This window comes from Zootoca vivipara, chromosome 4, assembly GCF_965207765.1.
Source record: "Zootoca vivipara chromosome 4, rZooViv2.hap1.1, whole genome shotgun sequence".
NCBI classification, from domain to species: domain Eukaryota; kingdom Metazoa; phylum Chordata; class Lepidosauria; order Squamata; family Lacertidae; genus Zootoca; species Zootoca vivipara.
In genome coordinates, this window is record NC_142587.1 from 87397381 (window position 1) to 87423453 (window position 26073).

Genomic DNA, 26073 nt, shown 5'->3' on the forward strand with positions numbered 1-26073 from the left:
ATTTCTCCTAATATACACATGTTTGTGTCCACTTTTGCTCAATGTACTCGTTTTTGCAAAGCAGTTTCCCAAAATAGAATGCATTTTTTTGTATATATATTTTTCGGCAATCTACGCATTTCTGGGCGCACTTTAACCTAGTGTGTGCTTTCTTGGCTAGAAAAATGCACTGTAAAATTCAGAGAAGTGCAAATTTCAAAGGACGGCTGTGTTTCAGTTCTTGTATTGTTTCAGAAAGCGCGTTCTCCAATCAGGGAGAGTGCGGGTTGCGGAAGGGTTAAAAAGACATCTCCAGTGGGGGGGGTGTTGGATGAGAGGGAGTGAGTGCGATAGGTCCCTTCTGGGTTGCTGGGGGGGGGGAAGCATGTAGTGATTTTTGATTGACAGGTACCGACCCTTAAAAACCTCAGCGTCCAGCAGTTAGTTTCACTTTTGCAAAGTGCTTCGGATCTCCCTCCCGCCCACCGCCTTTTTCTAATGGTTTTAGCCTGACATTGCTTTGCAAGGGCCCAGTAGGAATTTTGCCATTTGGCTGATTGGCTGTTGCCATTGGTTTTTGCCTACTGCTTAGCAAATCGTCACAACTTGTTAGGTTGGCGGTTAGGCATTGGTGGAGGGGTTTGGCATGGAGGTGCCTACCCCTCATTTAAATGCTGCTCCACATAGAAGTATTCTGTTAAAGGAATCCTGGGGCTCCGGGGCTCTAGTCCATACACCCCCGCAACGGGCGGGGCTGGGGCCATTACAGAGCACGAGCCTTGGGGAGCATTACTGGTCAAGGGGAGAGTGCCTGGACACAGCTACCTCATCTCCCATGGGGTGTTTACTTGACTTTCCTATACGGCTAGGGAAGTCGGAGCTGATCTGTCCCAGGCGGGGGACAGATGGATTAACCAATGCCTAAGCCAACACCCACATTTAATGTATTTAAATAAAGTTGTGGCCAAATTAATGCCAAACCCCAAACCAAAATTCTGTGTGTGGTGTGAGTTATTTAGGGGGGTGTCTGGTAACCTCATCAGGCAAACTGCAGATTTGGTAGGTTTGCCCATAAAAATGTGAACTGAATCCAGTTCATGAGAGCATTATCAGCCGGGAAAATTCTACGATGGGTAACTGCAAAGCCCTGCAACTTCAGAAAATAACTTCTATCGTAAATTGGCTAGAGTGTCGAGTAGTGAATGCTGTTTGCCACGGATTAGCTCAGAGCCAATGAGATCTATCTATCATGCTTAGATAAAGCATTCCATTCCAAGCCAACCTATTTATTTTTTATATGTACTAAGGCCTTAGAAAATGCTGAAATAACGGGGTGGGTGGGGGGGAGGACTGAGGTCCCATTCTACCATGGGGTAGGGAGAAATGTAATAGATGTTACTTCTTCGGAATGTGTAGATCCATTCACTGAATGCATTCTTTACACACCAAATCAATTTTGCAGGCATAATTGAACCTCCTTAAATGAGCACTTGTGAAAGAAATAATCTAGCGATCAGTACTTAATGATTCCAGCCACCACCACCACCACCCCCTGCAATAAGGTCAAACGCTCAATATATCACTGCCCTGGCCCTCGGAGACCATGTTAGGGGTGGAGGGCTTCAAAAGATAATAGCCTTTCAACACTCCAAAGGATAAAAAATTTTTAAGTATTGCTCTCCAGTGACAGTTAATTGCCTCCAGTGGAGATAATCATCCTTTATTATTATTTTCATCACCCTAGTACCAAGGCCCTGGTGAGATTAGGCCTCCATTATATATGTGCCATAAAAAAAAAATCTTAAAACCACAGTAAGGGACATTGGAAGTAGCAATCAACTTCTTCATAAAATAAGTATTAAGTGTAGGACTCCTGTTGGGATTAGACTTCCGTTACACTGGGTGCCATTAAAAAAATATCAGCTCAAAGCAGCGCACATCCATCGCTAACCATAACAGTGAATTCCTTGGCGCTGAAATCCATAAATTTCATCCTGTCTTCAAGTCAGCTGTCTGATGGAAGAACTGTGCGGCAGGAGCTGTCCTGGCCTAGTCCTTGTTGCCAGCTCTACTTCACGATCTTATCGGGGGTGACAGGGAGTGTCCCCAGGGAATGGCTGCTCTTCATTAAGGGCAAGGCATCCAGAGCCACCACTGACAGTGGCGGTAACTTTAAGAACTTGCGCTAGGGTTGGATTCCTCCCTTCTCCCTCCTCTTCCTTTTTCCTTGTGTGCCATGCCTTCCCTGAGGCTCACAGTCTTAGAATCGGTGAGGTATGTGTAAGGTGCCCTGAGCGCCTTTTTGACTAACATGTCGGGTACTGACAGGCACACTGGTGCCCACGAATACACATGATCAGGAACCAAATGGCAGCTCTTTTTATTATTATTATTATTTTTAAAAACCCACAAACTGTGCAGGAAGACAATTGACTATAGCCTCCAAACAAGCAATTTAAGAATCACCCTAGAGACCTTCCATTGACCACATTGAGCAACATTCCCACAATCGGTGGCATTTTTAATGAAAGAGGAGAAGGAGGAGGAGGAGGATGGGCCTTTGGATGTTATTTTCCATTGTATGGCTTTATATCACACACACACACACACACACACACACACAAAATGTCATCAATGGTGCCCAAAGCCCTTTATTCAAAAGTGCAGGAAGAATCCTGATGACATGCAGTTGAAGATCTACCCATTCATTGCACTTTTCCATTGAGCACCATTGGGGATTAATTGCTGGATCCCATTTGGAAAAGCTGGCAAAATATTCAGTGCCTGTTAAAGCCGAGTCCCACTTTAATGGAGCTGATGCTGATAAAACTTCGAAAGTAACCAGATTTACATTTTCACAGCTGAATTGCTCTTTATGGCCATAACTTTGCTGTAAAGGCCATGAATGGCTTTAATCATTTGTATATTGTGTTGTTATTTTTACCCATTACTTGGTGTGATTCTTCGATGCGCTTCCGTGTTATTTTAATCTGTAATTTCCTTTGTTGTTACTTTAAATGGTGGTGGTGATCAAGACTGCGATTGTGATATTAGGTGGTGGGATTTTGCAATTGATTAGCAATTGTTATTCTATATTATATAACCTGTGTTAAGCATCCTATGGATTGAAAAGAGAAATTAAAATGTCAGAATCAAGGCTATCTCTGAATTAGCCCTCTGCCTTTAACAACATTTAAATATAATATAAAGCAAATCAATTTCCTCCTTTTAGAATCTCTCCAAATGGAAGAAATACCAATATCCCATCTAAGCCCAGTTACCAAGGAAATCTCTCTGTTCTGGTTCCTCTTCCTTGGTAAACAACAGCATTTCTTTGATCTACATCAGGCATCCCCAAGCTGTGGCCCTCCATATGTTTTGGCCTACAACTCCCATGATCCCTAGCTAACAGGACCAGTGGTCGGGGAAGATGGGAATTGTAGTCCAAAACATCTGGAGGGCCAAAGTTTGGGGGTGCCTGATCTACAGTGTTGCCTTTGGAGGATGGCCTGTTAAAACCATTGGTGTGTGTTGCTAGAGTTGTCATTGTTTAATGCCTCAACTTCCATCCAAGAAAAGTGTGTAACAGTGATAGCCAAAATGGTGGGGTGGCTACTCTATGGTGGTCTGCGTAGTGGGCCAGTTCCACGGAGCAGACCCCCACCGCCACCCCAATGCCCTCACATCTTTCTAGTGGATTCCCAGAGGCATCTATGTGCATAGCTGCCAAGTTCCGGCCTGAGAAATAAGGGACTGGACTGGAAGTAGCAGACCAGAAGTAGCGCTGCCACCATTTTGGAACTGGGCGGAGCATGCTCAGAAGCTACTTTTGATGCTGCTCTGCCCTGTTCCAAAATGGCCGCCATACCAGAAGTCACGCTGCAGCCATTTTGGAACTGGGCAAAGCAGCATCAAAAGTCGCTTCTGAGCATGCTCCGCCCAGTTCCAAAATGGCTGCCACGCCAGAATAAACCGGGGGGAAACAAAAAAATCCGGTTTTTTCGGCTGGGGACAGCTGGAAAAACGGGGGTTTCCCGAGGAATACGGGAGACTTGGCAGCTATGTCTAAGTGACCCATTCTGAGAAACAATATCCAGGGCTAGATAGACCTTTGCTCTGATGCAGCAGGGCTCTTTTTGTGTATTTTGGGCATGGCTGCTTCTCTCTCTTTTCCTTAAGGCTCCCGCAACTTTCTTTAGGCAAGATGTCGAACATTTTCCTTCCGAAAGAGAAAAAACAGGTCAACTTGGAAGCCTTGCGGTTTCCTTTGTGGAGCTCTGAGGTGTAAATTAGCACAAAATACGCTGAAGCGCTGTGCTCGTGTGACCCTAAATGAAAATAGATAAAGGGACCCCTGACAACTAAGTCCAGTCGTGAATGACTCTGGGGTTGCGGCGCTCATCTCGCTTTACTGGCCGAGGGAGCTGCCGTTTGTCCGCTTCCGCAGACAGTTTTTCTGGGTCATGTGGCCAGCATGACTAAGCCGCTTCTGGCGAAACCAGAGCAGCGCACGGAAACATCGTTTACGTTCCCGCCGGAGCGGTACCTATTTATCTAATTGCACTGCGTGCTTTCGAACTGCTAGGTTGGCAGGAGCTGGGACCGAGCAACGAAATGGAAATAATCTTCTTCTAATTCCAGGAGCTGTAAATGTTACGGAGCCTTCTCAATAGATGGTGCTGTTATCTCAGTTAATAGCTCAGCTGTCTATTCAACATTCGAGACAAATGCATGGGGTTTGCTTTACTGAATATCTAAATGTGCATCTTTATTGAGGCATTTTCCTTTCTCTGGTTCCTTCCCTGTGACCTATTAAAAACAGGGAATCGGGGAGCAATCAAAAACTGTTTTTAACACAGCGTGTCCAGTCAAAGCTGATGGTTGCTGATCTCTTTTGCGGGGGGGTTTACACATTCAATAATACAACCACAGAAAACACCTCTCCTTTCTCTCTTTTCTCTTCACCTGCCCAACCTCCACAAAAGAGGACACCTGGGGAAATGCCTCTGGGCAGGTGTATATGGCAGCAAACAGTCTTTCAGGTATCCCAATCCCAGGAGGCTACCCTGTTAAGTTTTGTAGAAGCAACAGATCTCTCTAAATGTGCTTCACCACTGAACTGGTTGGGAATGAAGTTCCGCTGCTCATTCTCAGGGCTCTGGGGCGGTCATAAAGATTTCTGTGGAAATTGAAAAGCAGTTTTGAAAGTAGACAGTCGAAGGAGGTGAAAGCCCCGCCATTCAAGCCAGGGCAACTTTGAGTTGCAGAGAAGTCCACCGTTAACCAAACCTCTAACCCCTGATGAATGTTAATGGGGAGTTTTGAGGTTAGTGTCCCAAGTGTCCATTTTAATGTGACATTAAGCAGTCTGAATAAGTAAAAGTTCTATAATAAAGAATCAATCATAAAATGTAACATTAATTCCAGGAGAAGAATAGATAAAATTATGTTACTCCAGATTTCCCCATGAAAGTGCTGGAGAAGTGCTGCTTTAACCATCTTTATTCTCCTCCACCACCCCTGGCTCCCACCCACGCCCTGCCCCCCACAATTCAGTGACAACCGAAGATTTTAAAATAACATAAATCTAACTCTCGCTGTTCATCATCTTTTCCCTGTTGCATTTATGAGTGAAATACTACCTGGCACACTGATATATTTGAACATCTTACAGTTGTGTCATTTTAAACCAGCTTTGACAGTAAAGGTAAAACAAGAGAATAAAAGGGTTGAGGAGTGGTTAGGTGAGACCTTAGTCCATATGACTTGGCATCCGCACTTGACTCAGCCTTATCTGAGTGGCACATTCAGAACTGCAGGTTTCCTTCGTTATAGAACCTTACATTTGTCCCGATAACAAAATAAAAAAATTCCTTCAGTAGCACGAATTTTCGGTTTACGAACACCGCGGACCCATCTGGAACGGATTAATTCACTTTCCATTACTTTCAATGGGAAAGTTTGCTTCAGTTTATGAATGCTTCAGTTTATGAACAGACTTCCAGAACCTATTACACCCATGCTTTGGGTTAAGTACGCTTCAGGATGAGTACTCAGCGGACCCTTCTGGAACGGATTAATCCACTTTCCACTTTCCATTACTTTCAATGGGAAAGTTCGCTTCAGCTTATGAACGCTTCAGTTTAAGTACTCCGCAGACCGTCTGGAACAGATTAATCCACTTTCCATTAGTTCGCTTCAGCTTATGAATGCTTCAGTTTATGAACAGACTTCCGGAACCACTTGTGTTCAAAAAACCGAGGTACCACTGTACAGTAGTACTATTTATTTTGGATTAGGATTGGCTGTGTGGTGCAGAGAGCTGATTGGCCGGAAAACAGGAAATTGACAGAAGTACCTACCGTATGTAAATTTGAGGAAGCATGACATGTGATGGGGAGAAGAAAGAGTGTGTATCTTTGAGATTCTCAGGAGGCTTTTTTAAAAATAATAATTGCTTGACGTTTTTGCTGGGAGTGCTGTGCCTCAGCAGCCCAGTGTCCATTATTTCCTCTTTCTCATCTCCTAATCAAGCCTTCCTCTTCCATAAAGGCAAGTAAGAGAAGGACAGCAAGTCTTGTATGGCTTCTTAATAAAACTTATAACAATAGCAGCAACTTCCTGCTAGGCTTGTTTTTATCTATTGACAGAAAGTAGATTCCGTGGGAAATTAATTTAAACAGAAGGGGGGTGGAGAAGCCGCTTGGTGCAATATATATACATATAATGGCACTGCAGTGGCCTGTAAAAAATTTAATTGGAAATTAAGAGGAACCATTTCTGATGCCTTCAGTGCTTTTTGTACATTTTTTTTCCTTGTTAACTTTTCAATGCATCAGGGCTTTGCATGTGAGATGTAACCAAAGTGTGTCTTATTTCATTTGTTAGTAGTAGCGAAAGAAAAGAAAAAATTAAGATGGCTTTAGGAAAGCAAATATAAGTGATAGATTAAGCAGGTTGCCATATTCTGTTCTCCAGCCAATTTATCTCTCTGGTAGCGAAACGAGGGGAGGCAGCAGGATGTCTTTTGAAATGCCTGTTGCAATGCAGCTCTCTGATTACTCCCGTAGCATCCATATAGCAAACAAATTGCCGCGAGAAGTTTCTCCCATAAGCTAGGAGCCGGGTGTGTGTATGGACAAGATTACTAAACAAAAGTCCTGTAAACTAATGCACCTTTTACAAGCACTCCCAGCTACAGAAGATGAGAATCAGTTTGGTGGTAGTGGTTAAGAGAGCTGGATTAGAATCCAGGAGATTCAATTTGGTCAATTGTAGGGATGAAATTTTCTGGGGGGAATCTCGATGTTGACCTTCTCTGCCTGGGTTCTTTATTTGCTTGTTTGTTTGCTTGCTTGCTAATTCCAGCCTTTGTATTTTGACCTTGACTAAAAGCAAGTTATTATTCCCCATTTCTGCTGAAAACACAAGCAATTCTTGCAAATTACATACTTATTTGGATGGAATCCAAAGTAGCAATAAATCTCTCATTCTGTCTGTAGAAGCGCTTTCTCCTTGTACAACAGAACATTTTCTCCTATCCCTACCCCTGCTCACCAACTGAGGCTGGATCTAGACACACCAAATAAGTGTTTCAGTTAAACGTGTTGCAAACATTGCATGAGCAATAGCATGGGTAGGCAAACTAAGGCCCAGGGGCCAGATCCGGCCCAGTTGCCTTCTGTATCCGGCCCACAGACAGTCCGGGATTCGCCACGTGGATCGGCGTGGATCTGATTATTCGGTCTGCGCCAGCACACACATTCGGTGGCGCTTCCTCCCTCCCTCCTCCTGGCTTCTCCCCACCCTGCCTAGAGCCGAGAGGAAGGGGGCTGGGCTTTGTTGGTGCTAGCAGCAGCAGCAGCGCCAGCGCTCGAGCAGCCGCCATGGTAAGCAGGGCCGTCCTAAGGGTATCCAGCGCCGTGGTGCAAAATCTCTCCGCTTACTAGATGCCATTGGAATGGTGGCTAGCAAGCCTGCTATTGCAAGGGGGCTTGGCGGGAACAGCGCACCGAAAGGAGCCCTTTCGGGCGCTGCTCCCGCCACGTCCCCTCGCCTGGGCGGGCTTGCTAGACGCCATTCGAACGGTGAATGCAAGCCTGCTCTTGCGAGGGGGCATGGCAGGAACAGTGCACGGTGTAGGATACATTCGACCACCCCCTGCAAGTGCGACGGAGGAGAGGCAGCGGCAGAGCTAGGCTGCTTCAGCAACAGCGCCTCACTCGCTGCCTCGAATATGAGCAGCGTGGGGGGCTGCTGGGTGCTGCAGCCCAGCGCCCCTGGTGGGGAGGTGCCCTGGTGCACCGCGCCACTAAGCCAAATGGAAAGGACGGCCCTGATGGTAAGCAGGCTCAATTTGGGCTTTGTTGCTGCCTGCCCCTCTCCGGAGCCCTTTCACGCGCCACTCATCGTCCCGCCATTCGCAAGACACAGGTAAGTAGCCACCAGGGCTCGTCTGGTGCTGTGAAGAAGGGAGGGGAGAGTCGGGGGGTGGCTTACCTGAGTAGAATGTGGCCTTTTATTTAAAATGCACCTCTGGGTTATTTGTGGGAATTCGTTCATACTTTTTTTTCAAAATATAGTCCGGCCCCCCCACAAGGTCTGGAGGGACAGTGGACCGGCCCCCTGCTGAAAAAGTTTGCCAACCCCTGAGCAATAGGGTTAGCAAAAACGGAACTCCACACCGCCATCTGGTGTCACAGTGTTAGAATGCATAAACAATGCATGTAAAGCGCTTTTTCTTTGCCAATGTAGCCGAGTCCTAAATCTGTTCTAGGGGTACCCTCAACTCTCTGGAGCGGAGTTGGTGAGAGTGGGTGAGGGGTAGAAGAGAGAAATGTCCCACTGCACAAGTGGAAATCCTTGCACTGAAGGGACATGGTAGTTGAATACCATCCATGACCAAATGTATATTATGCACATATTAACTCCCAGTTTCCTGCAGTATTTTTGTCCATAACACTTGCACACTGGAGGTGCAATGCAAAATTCAAAGAGGTGCATAACCTGGCTGAGAGTTACATTCTGAGCTGCAAGCAACGTGGGCAGTGTTAGAGTGGGTCAATCAGCTGTGAAAAGCAGAACAAATAAATCCTTCCCCCACCCACAACCATCTCCTAAATGTCTAGTATTGATGGATGGGCTTCTAGGCCAGAAGATACGAGTCTTCCAGGCAGAGAACCGACTCCTCCCACTTTTCTTCTACCAAAAATAAAATAAAATTAAGCACCGGAACTGCATCATTTCTGCTTTTCTCTCTCAGTGCTAATTCTACAGAGTCTTTGAAAAAGCTTAATGGGGTGGGGGTTTTTGTGTGTGTGTGTATTTTATATCTTTTCCAATAGTACTTTGATCAAATATTATAAGGCTGAACTCTTTTTCACTCCTGACCTTCTCAAACTTTTTGCCTTCTATTGATTTTTTCCCCCTGTATCGGATGACATTTGCTGAGCTACAAATTTAACTCCAACCAATTTGGGGGTGGAGAGAAGAGGAATGAATGCATATTGCATAAGGCAGTATGAATACTGCGGGGGAGAGACGTTTTTCTCCATTGATACCACCGGGGCTTTGGGTCGGCCGATGGGCGTGACAGACAGGGCAGGCAAAGGAAAGGCATTCTTCGTGCAATGCATCACCGACACGTTTAAAGGGTTAGGCAAGGTCATGGAGGGATGGTATAACATTAGGCTGAATGGGACCTCCATCATCATAGGAAGAGTATCAGACCAATACATTCTGGGGGCAATCAACTAAAGCCGGCTGTACCATTAGGCAGAGGGAGGCAGCTGCCTCAGGCAACAGTTTTGTATAGTGCTTTTGGTTATTCTCTAGCTGTTGCTTCTCAGCCCCAATTTCCCAGCCATCCCCATCTTCCTGACCCAGCCCCGGAGCAGCGGCAAATGTTGCTTGCTTGTTCTTTGCCGTCTTTGATGCCCTTTGTGCCTTCCCTAGTACAATTTTCAAGCACAATTCAAAGTGTTGGTGCTGACCTTTAAAGCCCTAAACCAGGCACCCCCAAACTGCGGCCCTCCAGATGTTTTGGCCTACAACTCCCATGATTCCTAGCTAACAGGACCAGTGGTTGGGAAAGATGGGAATTGTAGTCCAAAACATCTGGAGGGCCGAAGTTTGGGGATGCCTGCCCTAAACGGCCTCGGTCCAGTATACCTGAAGGAGCGTCTCCACCCCCATGGTTCAGCCCGAACACTGAAATCCAGCGCCGAGAGCCTTCTTGCAGTTCCCTCACTGCGAGAAGCAAAGTTACAGGGAACCAGGTCCAGGGCCTTCTCGGTAGTAGCACCCGCCCTGGACGCCCACCTCCCACCAAATGTCAAAGAGAAAAACATCTACCAGACTTTTAGAAGACATCTGAAGGCAGCCCTGTTTAAGGAAGCTTTTAATGTTTAATGTTGTATTATGTTTTTAATATTCAATTGGGAGCTGCCCAGAGTGGTTGGGGAAACCCAGCCAGATGGGCAGGATATAAATAATAAATTATTATTATTATCATTATTATTATCATTATTATTATTATTATTATTATTATTCCCTGAAGTCCCTAAGCTAGTCTGCAGTCCTCAAGTACTGCAGATGTTGCATCACTGACAGCATGGACTTAGAATTCGACTGCCAGCCCAGTGGGCTTCTACATGGGGAAACAGAAAGGGTGTCATCTTATCCATTTCAGGCAGCCAAAAATATCGGCCAGTCAACTATTGCCCCCGTCTCCAGCTTGTAAGATTCCCTGGGACACTTGTCAGGCAGTGGCTCTTACTGGAAATAATGCAGAGATGGACGAAAATAGCCATCTCCAAATCCTCCACCCTATTCACAAACTTGGAGGGGACCGCTTCAACTTGGGACAATGTCTTATACCAAGCCAGATCCTAGGGTCCATCTAGCTCAGTATTGACAACACCGACGGCAGCAGCTCTGGTGTAACGACCAGGGTTCAGATCCCCACTTTGCCAGGAAGCTCCCTGGGTGACCTTGGGGCGAGGGTTGTGTCTCAGCTCCCAGGGTTGTTGGGAGGCTTAAACAGGGAGGGAAGGTCCGTGCAGACCACCCTGTGAGCTCCTTGGAGGAAAACGTATATAAATGCACGAAATAAAGAATAACGATAACTCCTTCCTCAAGATGAGACCATCCCTTCCATGGCATCACCAAGAAAGAGAGGAGAGAGAGAGAGAGAGAGAGAGAGAGAGAAATTGTGCTTTAACTACCGGCAGCTCAGGGGCAAATTACTCTCTAAAATCCAGGTGGGATAAAACCGGCAGGGGTGGAATCCTACAAAAGGACTCCTTCATAGCTTTTCCTTCCCTCACTGTCAAGCCCTGATGCATATGTGCCCTAATAGTGCTTCCTAGCCCCCTTATCAGTCACCTCCCGTGTTAAAACCATGTATTAAAGTGAGTACCTCAAGCGAACCTTCCCTGAGGCGATATTAAACACTCTCTTTTTCAGCTGAATGATTTCCTGTCAGTGAGCAGATCGGCTCGGCAGGGGTTCATTTGAAAGGAATTGCACTCCTACGGTAATAAATTAAAGTCATGCAGATCAATAAAATTTGGAAGTTGGGGGCAGGGGCATGTGTGTGAGAGAGAGAGAAAGAGAGAGAGAGAGAGTGCGTGTAGGCTTTCTTAAAAGGATAACTACCTAGAATCCTGTCCATCAACTGGAAACAATTGGCCTGTTTGGGTTTTTTCTTTTCATCCTTGTTTAAAATAATTTTAAAACCTTGATAAAGGTGGGAAAGGGAAGGTCAAAAAATGGAAGTAAATGTTTAAAAGTTCCCCCAACCACAGCCACTTCTATCTAGGACAGGGGTAGGGAAACTAAGGGCCAGATTCTCTCATAGGGAGTCTTCTGAGAGCCACATACCTGAAGCAGGTGGGGCCTTAAGATAGGGCTAGAGGGGCAATGATGCTAATGTTACCTTTTTACAGTTTCTGGACCATTGGGAGGCATTATCAGAGTTCAATGATCCTGGCCATGTCCTCCCAGAAGTCACCTTAATAGAATTCAGTGGGGTTTACTTCTAAGGAAGCATGCGACAGGAGCGAGCCGGCAGAAAATCACACAAGCAAATTGGTGTTAACTCTTTACAGTTGTATCTTGAATCCCGAACGCCTTGGTAGGTACTCGGACGTTTTGGCTCCCGAACGCCGCAAACCCAGAAGTGAGTGTTCCGGTTTGCGAACGTTCTTTGGAACCCGAACGTCCAACGGGGCTTCCACGGCTTCTGATTGCCTGCAGGAGCTTCCTGCAGCCAATCAGAAACCGCGCTTTGGTTTCCGAACATTTTGGAAGTCGGGCGGACTTCCGGAATAGATTCCGTCCAACTTCCAAGGTACGACTGTATTAGCAAAACCAGGATCTGCCCAGGAGTGTCAGGCCTAATTAGCACAGCAACTTGTCTCCAGAAGGTCTTGTCCCAATGAGGCAGTTGCCAAGACTGAAGGTCCCCACTGCCCCACAGCCATCTATGTCTTCTCCTCTCCAGGGTTTCCCCCCCAAGCATTCGAGACTGTGCCTGCATGACTGCCTTTACACTGCCCTCTTCATGCCTCTCCTGGTTCTGGGAGATCGGAGCGAGAGGAGCTTGTCACAACAGGAGGGCGAGACACCCGTGCCTCTTCACCAGTCAGACTCATCTCTGTCTCTTGGCCTCCCTCTTCTCCTGCTTCAGCTTCTGCCTCTGATTCTGGACTTCTCTCTGCCACAGACTCTCCCTGTTCACTAAGCCCTGTTACCCCTTCAGCTTCTGACACCTCCTCTTCCCTGTCTTCTCCCTCGTCTTCTCCCTCTGACCACCACCATTGATCTACAGGGCAATCGCTCCTTTTACGTTTGAGCCCCCAGTTTGCGCCACACACCCCTTTTTAAGGGAAATAAATAAGCAAAACACTTCATGTTGTGTCCACTGGGATATATGGAACTCAGGAGGTGTTCATTCGTAATACTTTTCCTCCGTGGTTCGAACCCAAGTCCCAGGGCTGGCATCATAATCTTGCAGCCTTGCATAGCTGTGAGCACAACTGATGCCTCCCCATGCCCTGCCTTAAAAAAAAGTCCTGTCCCAGAGTTGTTTAATCATCTGTCCCTCAACATACCTGCCAAGTCCCTGCCTGAGAAATAAGGGACTGGACCAGAAGTAGCAGACCGGAAGTAGCGCTGCCGCCATTTTGGAACTGGGCGGAGCATGCTCAGAAGCGACTTTTGATGCTGCTCTGCCCTGTTCCAAAATGGCCGCCGCGCCAGAAGTCGCACTGCAGCCATTTTGGAACTGGTCAGAGCAGCATCAAAAGCCGCTTCTGAGCATGCTCCGCCCAGTTCCAAAATGGCCGCCGCGGCAGAATAAACCGGGGGGAAACAAAAACATCCATTTTTTCGGCTGGGAACAGCTGGAAAAACAGGGGTTTCCCGGGGAATACGGGAGACTTGGCAGCTATGGTCCCTCAATCCCTTTCCCCATGGAACTCTAGGCATGGTAGTTATATAAGGGAAATGGGAGTCTCTTTACATTTCTCTGCACCCACAAACTACAGCTCCCAGAATTCTTTGGTGGAAGCCATGTTTGAAGTAGTACAATACTGCTTTAAATGAACAGAGCAGATGAGACCTCAGACATGTTGTTTTGCAAGTATAAAATGCAGAGGCGAAGCAATTTCCTGGGGACGGCGTCCTTTGGCTGCAGCCTCTTATTACAGTATATGAAATATTAGTAGTGCAAATGTAATTGGCTCTTACTGCCTAATCAGTGCTACCGCAACAGAATGCTGCAGCTGAAATGCAGCATCATTTAATTGGTAAAATTCAGTCTATTTCAAAAGTCCTCCATCACATCTTCCCTTCGAAAGGAATTAGGAAGAAGAAGAAGAAGAAGAATGGTCTCTGAAGTCATAAAGAATTACAGTCCGTAATGACCAATTTCACCATGTTATATAATCTATCTGAGGGGAAACATTACTTCAGGGTGCAGTTTTTCAGGGTTGTTTTTTTTTAATCCTAAGATTCCATGGTAGTAATAAGAGTCTTATAAATACATTTTAAAGGGGGAATGCAGGGGGAGAAGGGTCTCTGGAGAGGCCATGAGATCGTTCATTTTCATTTTGGCAATGAAAGAAAAGTTGTAATCAAATCCCTTCCTTTAATAATGAAAAATTTAAACATACACGTGTGTCTGTCAGATCACATAACTGATGGTGGCATTAAAATAATCATTTCATGGGTTTGCAGCATAGCTGCCAAGTTATCCCTTTTTTCAGGGATTTTCCATTATGCTGAATAGGCTTCCTCGCGAGAAAAGGGAAAACTTGGCAGCTATGGTTTGCAGGAAGATCTTTAAAATAAATTTAAGCTAATATGCACTAAGAACATTGTTGTAAATGGCCCTTTTTTCCGCCTTATGTTTTTTGAAAAAGTTTCCTGTCTGATTTATTCTTCCCTGAAGATTGTGAGTTTGATTCAGTTCTATAGGAACCTAGAAGGACTACCCAATCCATCTAGCCCAGTTTGATTGACTCACTGACTGATTGCTTTCATAGCCCACCTATTTTGTCCAAGGATGATGGGAGTTCTAGCCCACAACATCTGGAGTCCTGAACCACACATTTTTTTCTTTACATTTCAATGTAGTCGAAGCAAAATTCCAAGTATGGTTGATACTTGGCCAATAAATTATTCTATTCTATTCTATTCTATTCTACACCATGCTAAGTGGAACTGTCTTGAGTTGCACTTCCAGGTTTAACCACCTGGGCTCCTTGTTGTCCCAACACAACGTCAAATGTACAAAAGTTTCTGATCCTATCTACTTCTTGCCTTCTAGAGCAGAACCTAGTCTTCCCTGCCCCACCGAGACATTTGTTGGGTATTTAGCAAAGAGCATCTGGCCAGTGCAAAATGGTTTGTCTATGCATGTCTCCAGACCTCCATGTCTCCAGATCCACCATACACCTCTTATACATTGGCATTATTTGTCAGTGTCAAACACAGGCATCCCCAAACTACAGCCCTCCAGGTGTTTTGGCCTACAACTTCCATGATCCCTAGCTAACAGGACCAGTGGTCAGGGAAGATGGGAATTGTAGTCCAAAACATCTGGAGGGCCAAAGTTTGGGGATGCCTGGTCAAGCACATATTCTGGCTCTCCAGGCTTTTATTACGCAAAGTTTCTATTGGGGCAGAGGGAGGGAGGGGAGAGAGGGAGAGGGAGAGAGATTCTATTTCAATGAGCCTGCAACCTCATATTGTATCTCTGAGCAACGACAGGTGTTTGCAGCTTCTGGTTTGTGTTTATCTAGCCAAAAAGACCCTGAATATTACAAATATTGACACGACAGCCTTGATGGCTTTTCTGTAGGCTTCCCACTTCAAGGTATTTGGTTGTTTTATTATATTCTATTTTTAAAGAAGTAAAGCACCTTTCTGTCCTGCCCTCCCCCGCCCCAACCATAAGCAACGTGCAAGGTATCTCTCTGTAGAAGAAAAGCAGGTCTGAAGTCATTGCAGAACGAAGACAAAGAAAGCACGCAAACCAGCATGTAAGCAATGGATGGAATTAGACTTAAGTGGTGAGTAGGGATGGCAGGAACTGCCCATTCTAGTTGTAAGTCCAAAAGACTTATAAGGATTATATTGCTCATTGCATCAACAACGATCACACTGTTCTTTTTCTTACCGGGCAGGCAAATCCAGGGATTATAGGAATATCCCTCGGTTTAACCTGTTGGCCATTAGCAACGTGATGCAGCATCGTTCTTGGTTGAATTATTTAGTTAAGCTATGAATGCCCACAAGAACATACTTGGCACTCGCGCTCCTCATTGGAACAAAATGGTGATACTGTATCATGTAAAATAATTGGGCGCCCTATGTACATACACACAGGGCTGACAACTTCCATTTAACCAAATTAGGAAGACTGCAGAGGAGTTAGTTCCACTCTTTTTGTGCAGAAATCCTCCCAGCTGGAGGACTAATTTAAAAAACGCAGACATTTCTTGGTGTGAACATGGCAGTAAAAACAGGGCATGTCTTAGCAGCCAAGCAACTGACAAGCTTAGCTAGATATGATTTTCTTAATATTATTGGTAGCATTATTATTATTATTATTATTATTATTATTATTATTATTATCATCATCTCTCTAAGAAGAGAATGTACTATGGAACATTTCATCACATTTCTGTCAATGTTTTATTGTTTCTTAATTATTGTTTGTTTGTTTTCTGTGTTTTAGGTGTTCTTGTTTTATCTGTAAACTGCCTTTTGTCCCTGTCAAGGAAAAAGGCAGGGTATAAATATTAATTTTATTATTATTATTATAGTTCAGTTTGAAGAAGTCATCAGGGTTGGTGGTCTAGAGGTAGTGCAAGCACTAAACAGGCAAATAAACTGGTATGAATAACCTGAGAGCAGCCCAATCTTCACTCAAGTAAAAAGTTGCTCAAACTCAAGGAACAGCCCAAAGTCTGAGGTTTTTTGGTACCTAGTGAGACCCTATTGGTCTCTTTATGTCACCTGACAACTGCGGAGCAACTGGCTGCAAATCCGCTTTCTGGCCAGCTGGTGGTGCCTGTCAGGAGTATGGGCAGGAGTCAGGCTCTGGGGCCTGTAGTGCTTTGCAGGACTGGGGCATGCCTCAACTTGTGCTGGAGAAGCAAGGCGTGGCCACACAGGTGAGGCCTCAGCTTGTGCTGGAGAAGCAAGGAGTAATCACCCAGGTGAGGCCACTTGAGATCTCACTGCACCTGGTGGCAGGAGCTGGGAGGGATAAAAGCCCAGCATTTCCCTTCAGCTCTTGGCCACAGCAACGCCATCCCTGCCTGGTTGCCTCTGGCCTCTTGCTCCTGGAACTCTTGCCTTGTCGTCGCCTTGCTCCTCGACCCTTGGACCTTCGCCTTGCTCCTTGCTCCTGGATCCTTCGCCTTGCTCCTTGCTCCTTGGACCCTTGCTTCGCCTTCGCCTTGCTTCGTGCCCCGTGGACCTTCGCCTCTGCCTTCGACCCTGCTTCTTCACCACCATCTTGCCTCTGGTCCTGATGCCCGCCGACCAGACCGTGACAGTGCCTAAGCAAAGCAGAGAGGAAGCCAGTAGCTCCCTCTTCAGGCAGATGGCAGTAGGGCGGGCAGATACTAGGGCACATGGTTCAAGTGGCCAGTCATCTGTTCACTAAGCCTGGCACCCTACAAGAGGAAACCTTTTTGACAGGGCAGGAGCTACGCTGAGGAGTAGATAGTCCTCTCCCCCACCCCCCTACTCCAAACTGCAGCTGCATTTCACACCCTCACGTTGCTGAGCGCTGCAGTGTGTGATTTACCCAGGAGCTCCCATTGATGAAAGCCTTGTTCTGGTGCACACAAGAGATTTGCGGCATGTCCAAATGAGGTCCTGCCTGTCTTAGCCATGCACTTAATCGGGGTGCTAAGTCACTTCACCGACTTTGGCAACGCACCCCAAGCATGCTGGAAGAAATGCAAATGTGCAGGTTCTATTAAGAGGGGATGAAGGAGCTCCTGGCATGCGAGGGCATGATAAATAACCGCCGCACCTTGCTTGCCGCCATATTTCGACGCCACAAACTAGAAGCCCCTTAAAGATAAGTAATTATCGCCACACCTCCTCTGTGCCATTATCCACAAAATGATTCCGCAGAAGATTAATGCTTCCCCCGTCCGCCATAAAGTCCTGGTTTCCAATTTTTGATACAATTAAGGAACCCCGTAAAACACGTTTATGATCTTTATGCTCTGTCTGAAAAACAATTATTGTGCTGTTTTGTGTATACAACCATACATATCCATTCTCCTTGTTATTAAATTCTGGCTTAAACTGTGCGGTAATGAGTTATGGCCTTGTCTGGGTGAGGCAGAGTTTTAGTTTCATTTGTTACAGTGACTGGAATGCCCATAAAGTATGTTGCACTCAAGGGGGGGGGGGAGAACACCTTTTTAATCTCTTTCCCCTTTGTCACTAGTACCGACTGCCACCCGCAGTGCAGGGAACACCCTGAAAATGAGTGACATATTGCTTTCCGAGAGCCTCTGCAAAACCCTGCAGAAGTAATTCATGTACAGAACAAACACATGGTTACTGGGAGCAGAACCACGTTACCAGCCTTGCTTTTGATGCCTCTGGCCCTGCCCCCAAAATATTCAAGCATAGAGCCCTGAATGGGTGGATCCTTACCTATCACCAGGTGGACAAGCATAGGTGTCTCCACCTATGATTTAAGGCCTTGATTTTGTAGGCCATTCCTCTGCATGAGCTTCTATTCACCCATCTCTCCCCCCTTTCAGACATTTAGTAGTAGTAATAAATAAATAAATAAATAAATAAATAAATAAATAAATAAATAATTTATTCCCCAGCCACTCTAGACAGCTCCCAATATAATATTAAAAACACAATGCCACGTTAATCATTAAAAACTTCCCTAAACAGGGCTGCCTTCAAGTGCCTCTTAAAAGTAGGATAGTTGCTTATTTCCTTGACATGTGATGGGAGGGCATTCCACAGGGCGGGCGCCACTACCGAGAAGGCCCTCTGCCTGGTTCCCTGTAACCTCACTTCTCACAATGAAGGAGGGCCCTCGGAGCTGGATATCAGTGTGCAGGCTGAATCATGGGGTTGGAGATGCTCTTTCAGTGTGCAAATGTCAGGTATGGTGCAAGAATGGCATGGGATATCCGGCTGCCAGTTAGCTACGGAGCTAAGGTCAATGTGTGTCAAGGCTTGAGTCAGCTCAGCAAAAAAACAATATATCACCTGAAGTTGGGAGCTGTAGTGGTCTCAGCAAGATTTCCTAGGAGGTCTTGCCGGACGACGCAGTTGCGAGGACCAAAGGTTCCACACCTCTCTAAGGCTCCTCCTCTCCCCAGTTTTCCCCATGCAGTCTCAAGCTGTGTCTGCACACAACTAATCTCTGTTCTGCTCTTTTTATTTATTTGCATGGACTCCAGGGTAGAAGAAAGCTGGTCGCAGCAGGAGGGGGAGACTCCCTGGATTTTTCAGCAGCATCTTTATCCCCGTCCTATCCAGCCTCTGCTTCAGCCTCCAAGTCTGAACTGCACTCTGCCGCAGACTCCTCCTGCTCACTAAACCCTGTTGCCCCTAGCAATGGGACATCATCGTCCACTGCATCTGCTGGAAGCCACAGGAAGGGGAGAGGGCTCTTGTGTTCGGTTCCTGCTTGCAGGTTTCCTACAGGCATCCAGATGGCCATTATGAGAATAGGATGCTGAACTCGATGGACCATTGGCCTGATCCAGTAGGCTCTTCTTACATTCAACAGCCCTACCTTTGTGCAATTCAGCTGCTCCGAGACATGAGCAACGCTGGCCTCTCCACCCACCCATTCCATACAAATCAGAAATAATTCTGTTAAGGCCAACAGAGTTATGTCCACATTACTGGATCAAAGCCGCAAACAGTGTTCTGCTCAAGAGGCCTCTTGTGGAAATGGGTGTCAGCAAAGAGAACGTTTGTCAGCTGCATGGATATCATTAACGACAGATCGCTCAGCTCAATCCATTTTTTGACTTCTCATGTTCTACTCATGGTCAGAATTCCTATCGTTCAAACGTCTGTCAGGTTTCATCTGCTGAAGAATTGTTCGGGGATTAATTTTATGCTTCTTTAATAAAGAAAAAGCTTTTTATTAAATTTAAAAGCAATACCGGCAAGCAATTTACAGACCACATAAATATGCACGCAACCCAAACAAATTGCAAATATTTGCTTAATGGGGGGAGAATAGCTACCATAAATTATGCAAATGTGTATAATTGGGTCAGTTAGAAAGCTAACTAACTAGATAAATAGCATCATTTATTCTGGACAAAGAACACAGACTATGTAGATGAAGGATGTAGGGTTCCTATGCACAGAATTAAAATGATCTTCTCGGTTAATTATCAGATGTAGAAATCAGTAAGAGCAGCAGCAAAAGAACTCCGCATCCGGAGGGTAGGAAGTCATATCCAAAAATGGCTCTGAGTGTGTTCTCCAATCTAGAGACCCTGAGGCTATACAGGACGCAGCATAGCAAGAAGATATAAAGCATAGCGATAGAGCGCTTCTGCGCATGCACGAAGCACGCAGAACGCTTCTGCGCATGCAGCAGAACCCGGAAATAAACACTTCCAGGTCCACCGCGTTTACAAAATGAAAAAAACGCAACCCGCAGCAGACGCAACACGAGGTATGACTGTATTGAGAGTCCCATGGACTGCAAAAAGATCGAACCGATCCATCCTGAAGGAAATCAACCCTGAGTGCTCACTGGAAGGACAGATCCTGAAGCTGAGGCTCCAATACTGGCGCTAGGGGTTTGTGGGATTTTTCTATGCCACTTTATGGTCAGATTACTCCCTGGTAAGGTTTAGACCAGGCATCCCCAAACTTCGGCCCTCCAAATGTTTTGGACTACAATTCCCATCTTCACCGACCACTGGTCCTGTTAGCCGGGGATCATGGGAGTTGTAGGCCAGAACACCTGGAGGGCCGCAGTTTGGGGATGCCTGGTTTAGACTGATGGCGATTCTGCAGATAGGGGCTACTAAGGGATTCTAGGTTACAAACGCTTCTCTTGTCAGCTAACCTGCCAGCCATATTAAGCTTTCCTTCAAATGCCAGCATTGGGTTTTTAATTCGCGTTCATACAGCATTATCCAAAATGTACATGAATCCTGTACTTAGTTATAAAATACTTCCGTTCGTTGTATTGTTTCTCAAACCAGCTTCACACTAATTTGTCTCTAGCCTAGGGTAAAGGCGATCTCTGCCCTGTCATTGCTCCCTGATGTGCACGCAAACAGAAATGAATCTGACACTACTGAAGCTGTGCTGATTTTATTTATAACCTGCCATTCCTTTGTGCCACAGGACATGCACAACTCTACAAGAACAAAGGTGGCTGCCGCGACTAACAACTACCGTGGGATCTCCCGGCTGAGTACTGGTGAGGAAAGGCTTCACCCGTGTAGTTCTCAACACGTTACTGTCACTCAGGGTCCAGCCCGAGTCACGATGAGGCTGTAATGAGCACCATGAGTGTTTGCAGGAGCCAGGCCCTTGCTGTGTTTGCCTTGGGGGAAGCAGGTGCAGGCCAGCAGATGTGATCAGAGACAAGCTCAGGAGGACTATACAAGGCCTGCATTTCGCCCTGAGTCTTTGCAACAGCAATGTGGTTTTGTGCCATGCTGTAGGCCATTGCCAGTTCCCCATCTCCCATTATTCTGCATCCTGGCGTCCATTGGACTTGCTCCTGACTGTGGACCCGCCAGTCGGACTGCTGCCAACCCTGGTTTCAGCATGTCGGTCCCAGACTCTTGCTGCCCTTGCCCTGGATCGTGACAGCGGCTATAAAGTTCAGAGGTCAGCAGAGCAGGTTCTATACGACCAAAATCACTCCGAGGGCCATTTTTCTGCTTTACTAACTTGGAAAATGGTCCATGGGGTCATGAAGAGTCGGACACGATTAAACAACTAAACAGCCCTACCTCTTTGTTAAAAACCCTGTTTCTGCACCACCAATGTTCTCATTGCCCTCTATTAGCACATCTGTTGCACACACCCCAATCTCTGAGCAGCCAGAGTTTAGTGGTGCCAGGTTTCGGTTCCCTTGGAATGAAGGTCTGAAACCATAGAGCTATGGAACTGGAGAGAAGAGGAACAGACCAGAAATGTCCCCCCCCCCCTCCACACACACACTCCTCCATCAAAGGTGGAAAAGGGTGGCAAACAGTGAGCATTTGGAATTAATTCTCCCAGGAAGAGCTGCAGTAATCAGGGAGGCACCTTCAAATGGTCCACCGGCTTCATGTTGCACCGGCTTCATGTTCCAAAAGGGGGGAATGTTGCACGAGTGAATGATGGTTCAGCCTGTCACATTTCCTGATGATAAAGGTGGCAGGTTTCTTCATCAAGGAAAATATTGTCCCAAGCCAGTATTTTCCAGGAGGCTCCGAGGCTCCATAAATAAAACCTATAAATAAAGTGTACATGGTAGAGAGGCAGAAAGACATTAAAGCACAGGACTGCTGATCTCTTTTCATCCCAAGAGATGTGCACATTCCCTCATCATCTCCCTACTTGGAGTGAGAGATGAGCAATTTATTTATTTTTTGCTATTTTAAGTATGAAGCAACTTTTGGTACACCAAAAGGAATCCTGTACTGCCCCTATTGTCCAACTTCCAGAACACGCACTCAGAAAACTGGGTCTTCCCAAGAGGACGCCTGGTGCTAGCTAATGATTTCCTAAAAATCACTGCAAACATGATCTGGGTTGCTGTGTGTAAGAGAAACCTGGTGGACAAGCAGTGGCAAGAACAGGCCCATCTGCTTCATCCAGCCAAGTCTCTGTTACACATCTAGTCGTGGATGACAGAGGTCTTGTGAATCGTTGACCTGACATTGCACAGCAGCACCTTCAGGTCGTGTGGGTATCCCTTGCTGATTCCAGTATCCTTCCAGTCAAGACCAGACCCGGAGGCAGGGATAGTCTTCAACTAAACCTGCCTCCTTGGTAATGACATGGTCTGGTCTTAGCATAGCTCCCCCTCCTGCCACTGGGCAAAGGCATCCCGCATTTATTGGACACAGAACAAGGCTTAACGTTAGATGTGGATAACACATCCAACAGCTCAATTGGGCACCCCGATTATACACTTGTGACTGCCTTGTGTGAACACCCCTTCTGTGTGGCACATGCCTGACAAGGAAGCCAAACAGTTAGAGACAAAAGAGAAGGAAAGAGAAAACAGCCTGCTACTAGACGAACGGAAGCAGACCACATAAGCAGAGACCTGCTATTCAACCTGTAAACATTTTTGGAAGGGGAAAGACAGCTAGTGACAGCAGACCTTTGCAGATAAGAGCAGAAACAAGTGGTTGGCTGATTTGTCGCATCAAATGCTGTGCCAGAAGGGTGGGCCCAGTTTAACCTGCTGTGCATCTTTATTGCAGCAAGTAAACAAGCAATGAAAGCAAAGCAGGGGGTGCCTGCTAGACAGCAGCAGTTGATGGGGCTTTGTTATTCCACTCGTTCGCAAAGCAGCCTTACTTTTTTTTTAATCATTACTGCTGAACTGTTGGAACGAAACAGGACTTTTCAAAGCTGTTTCAGGTCAAGCAGCTGAATTGATACTGATAACAGAGAAGAGAAGACAGCAGCCTGCTCCCCCCTCAGCCAGTAGAAACTACTGGAATTTTATGCAAAGTAAATACATACCTTGTTTCATGGAGGGGGTGGCTTTCCTAAGTCCTTCCTCCAAACTTCTAATAACTCACACGTAGGGACCAGTCTTCTCTGGCACCAGATACAGACATCAAACATCAGTCTAATCTACAGCATGTTCTCTCCCTCCCTCAGCAGGTTGACTCAAAGATTTATAGGACCTGAGGAATGCTGGCAGCCCCATCACCTGCTCCCACTTTGGGCACTAATTGCTAACACCTGCCTGAGGGGCCCCACCCAGCCATACCTGCTTACAAAATCACTCCTTCATGACACCTTGTGCTGTAGATTTGTGTACAGTCATACCTCGGTTCTCAAAAAGAATGCATTCTGGGAGGACTCCCGGAACTGTCTGAAAACCAAGACGAGGCTTCGGGTTGATTGCAGGAGCGTCCTGCAGCCAATCAGAAGCTGTGCTGGACATTGGGCTTCCAAAAATCGTTTGAAAACCGGAACACTCGCTTCCGGTTTTTGATTGTTCGGGAGCCGAAACGTACAAGTTCTGGGGTGTTCGACATACCCCTAGACACCCCCAATGTGACACCCTTGGGTGCTACGGTGCCCACACACATCCCCTTGGTGCCTGCCAAGACCCAGGTCCCCTCCCAGTTTTTAATTTACATTCTTTTTATTTGGCTGGGAGTATTGCCTCTTTGGAAGACAGGAGTGCCTGTCCATGGGGTCACAAAGAGTCGGATATGACTAAACAACTAAACAACAACAACATTGCCTGTTTGGGAGAGGGTCTGTGTTAGGGTTGCCATATTTCAAAAAGTGAAAATCTGGACACAAAGGTTGTTGAGTTTTGCTTGTTTTGGCCAAAGTTGTTGAGCTATGTGTGGCAACTCTAACATGTAGATGTTTTGACTGTTGGGGTTTTTTGAGAGAGAAAAGTTCTGAGCATCTCTGCAGTTTTTCTTCTGTGGAATGGGCATTTTCTGGTGCTCACAACCATCTCTCTTAGATTTCCCAATGGTGTCTCTTAGAGAAAAGCCACTTAGAGAAAAGCCCATTATTTTGATAAGTAGAAGTAAGGGCCATATATTGCAGAAGAATCCTGGCATCAGTGCCTGGAGTAGGAGGAGATTCCTGTATCCCATAAAGGCTTAAACTGCTCCCTCAATTGCAACCATTTCCTTTGGGCCATAAAACTCAATGGTGTCAGGGACTGGCAGGATGCTGGCAAGTGTGCACTGGGGGGAGTGGGGCCGGAGTCTTGACTCAGGAAAAGGGGCCAGTGAATTGTGGGGAACTGTACCACCCAGGAGGCAAGTATCAGAGGCAGGAGAAGCTTGGGAGCTGCAGGGTAGGACACAGGATGGATCAGAAGTAGAAGAGGAAGAGGCAGGTCAGGCAAGTGAAGGACCAGGTGCTCCCTCACAAACACTCCTGCACCACTGTCTCCCAGAACCAGGAGAGTATTGTAAAGGGAGGAGCAGAGGACGTTTCCACACAGGCATAGTCTCCGGCTACATGCACACAGCCCACCTGGGGAAGGTACATAAACTGGTGGGGTGGAGGTTACAGGTAGGTAGCCGTGTTGGTATGGGTCGAAGTAAAATAAAAAAATTCCTTCAGTAGCACCTTAAAGACCAACTAAGTTTTTATTTTGGTATGAGCTTTCGTGTGCATGCACACTTCTTCAGATACACTGAAATAGGAGTCCTCAGAAGGGTGGTGGAAGTGGGTGAGAGTGTCCCAGTGTGGACCTTGGAATAGCTGCCTAGAGATTAGATTGGTGTACTTAGGTATCCAGAGCTGTAGAATCAACTGTGCTATCTTTTATAATAATAAAGAGTTAACCATCTGCTGTGTATGCAGGGCAGTCTCGAGCAGGTCGTGCGCCCTGGCGCTGAGGGGCGGAGATCGCTCCGGCGTCCCCGCCCTCGCTGGGCGCAGCATGGTTTCTGCCCTGCCTACCAGCCCGGCGCCCTGGCGCACCACGCCACTGGGGGTGTACCTAGAGCCGACCCTGTGTGTACGTTCCTTTGGCTGGGAAGTGCCCTTGACAAATGGGAGCTGTTCGACCGACCCCTTTTTGCCCCTTGCCGTCACCTGCCCTGGATTCAATTGCTTGGTCACACTGGAAGGTAACGATAGCTGATGAGGAAGAAAGATTTGTCCTCCTCTTTGTGCCACCCTGCCCTTTTAATATCCTCCTTATATTTTCACCGGCAGTGTATAAATCTGAAAGAATGTAGATAAAAGATCCAATTTTGCATAATCTACACCTAGCCTGTAATCACATGCAAATCGTGCTGTCTGATAAAAGTTCGGATCTGCCAAATTTATGAAATCCTAGAGCCTTTATTCAAGAGGAGCATTTGGATGATAACTCGGTACGTGCCTGAATAAATAACAACCGCTAGTGCCCAAATGGGATAACTCTTCGGTGCAATTTCCTCCGATTTTGACATTAGCAATTCCAAAAGTCACCAAGCAGATCACAGCGGCTTGCCACTTGATAACCTCCAAGATAAATCAACCTAAAACGGTGGCATCACTTATTTTAATATCAACTTCAGCTAGGATTAATTTGCCTATGCCTTGCAGGGTCCAGTAAAATGAAAGGGAAAGTGTTAAGAGGATTTTCAGGGGAGGAGAACGTGCAGCCTTCCAGAGGTTGCTGGACTCCAACTCCCATCAGCCCCAGCCAGTGTGGCCAATGGTCAGGGATTAATGTAAAGTACTGTTGTTGTTGTTGTTGTTGTTGTTGTGTAGTCGTTTAGTCGTGTCCGACTCTTCGTGACCCCATACTACACTTGGGAAAGGAAAAAAAATGAAAGGCACAAATACAGGATGGGTGACACCTGGCTTGAGAGCTGTACATGTGAAAAGGATCTAGGA